Raw genomic sequence first — 1,874 nt, 5'->3', positions numbered from 1 at the left:
TTTTTTTTTTACATCAAAATCGTTTAATTTGATTGTAATCAGATTCAGCACAATGCTACAAATGCTTAAATTTGCAGTTTCAAATCTTGCCTGACTGACAAGGCTTTTTTATTTTATTTTTAATCAGAGGCATGTCAGTAATAATGGTGTGTCTGTTATTTTCAGAGTGAAATAACATCAGCTAGATTACTGCAGTCTATTGGTAAAACTAAAAAAGAAATTACACTTAACTGAAAGTTGTAGGGCAGCTCTTAATTGGATAAGTTGTTGTGCATAAATTTGTAATAATGATCTTGACAAGGAGCCCTGCTAATTTAAGAACAAGCATTTACTCAGGGCCATGTCTTCATTAAATGTGAGTCTTAAGTTGCCGGGGTATATTTTTAGCAATAGCCAAAAATCAGTACGATATTATGTAAAGATCATGTTCTATGAAGATATTGTGTAAATTTCCTACCGTAAAAATATCAAACCTTTTTTTTTTGATTAGTAATATTCATTGCTAAGAATTCATTTGAACAACTTCAAAGGCGATCTTCTCAGTATTTAGATTTTTTTGCTCCCCCAGATTCCAGATTTTCAAATAGTTGTATCTTGGCTAAATACCGGACAATCCTAATAAACCATACATCAATGGAAATCTTATTTATTCAGATTATGTATAAATTTTAATTTCGAAAAAAGTGTGCACATGACTGAATGACTCTACTGTATAACTATGGAGCCAGAAGAGTCTCAATGAAGATAAATGCACACACTACAGTCACATATGCACACATAGGATTCATACATGCACACATATAATTCATAAATACACACACAGGATACACAAATGCACACAAAATTCACAAATGCACACACAAAATTTAAAAAGCACAGAAGATTCACAAATGCATACAAAATTCACAAATGCACACAAAATTCAGAAATACACACACAATTTAGAAATGCAAACAACATTTACAAATGCACTCAAGATTCACAAATGCACAGGACAAGATTCAGAAATGTATTTCTGATGCACACACACATATATCTTGATTTACAAACTGCTTGCGGTCTGTGAACTTCACTACATTTGTGTGTGAATTTTGAGACTCCCTTGACTTGGCTCGACACACAAATGCCTTTTTTTAAACAGGGAATGATCTGCAACCAATCAGATATCTCCCTTGTTTTAGCCAATCACAAGAATGCACCCCACCTGGGGGATTGTTTACTTATAAGCCAATCAGCGAACGACTCACTTTCCTCACGCAGCGAACGACTCACAAATTCCTCAGCGAACTACTCACTTACCTCACACAGCCGGCGACTCACTTTGCGCAGCCAGCGACCCACTCACTTTCCTCACGAGTCACGCAGCGAACGACTCACTTTCCTCACCCAGCGAGCGACTCACTTTCCTCAGCGAACGATTCACTTTCCTCACGAGTCACGCAGCGAACGACTCACTTTCCTCACCCAGCGAGCGACTCACTTTCCTCAGCGAACGATTCCTCAAGCAGCGAAGTTGAGCGAACGATTCACTTTCCTCACGCAGCGATCAACTCACCTTCCTAAGCGAACGACAGCCGGAGACCCACTTTTCGCAGCCAGAGAGCCACTTTCCTCTTGCAGCGGACCACTGACTCTCTCTTCATGTAGGGACTGAATATTATAATTAAAGTGACTTCTATATTGCATCCAAAATAATATTTAGATATATTTAAATATTCAAAAAGGTTTAAACATTTTTTTTTTTTTACTTTCATTAAAATATTTCAATAAAATGAAATAATTGCCTATTGAAAATTTATGAATCCATGGTTAACTTTTTTTCTGCAGTCACTGGGCTATATGTATTGAGACATTTTTAAATTTATATTTAGTAA

Source organism: Carassius gibelio, chromosome A13, assembly GCF_023724105.1.
Source record: "Carassius gibelio isolate Cgi1373 ecotype wild population from Czech Republic chromosome A13, carGib1.2-hapl.c, whole genome shotgun sequence".
Lineage (NCBI taxonomy): Eukaryota > Metazoa > Chordata > Actinopteri > Cypriniformes > Cyprinidae > Carassius > Carassius gibelio.
The sequence above is the reverse complement of the archived record's forward strand: the minus strand, read 5'-3'. Positions refer to the sequence as shown.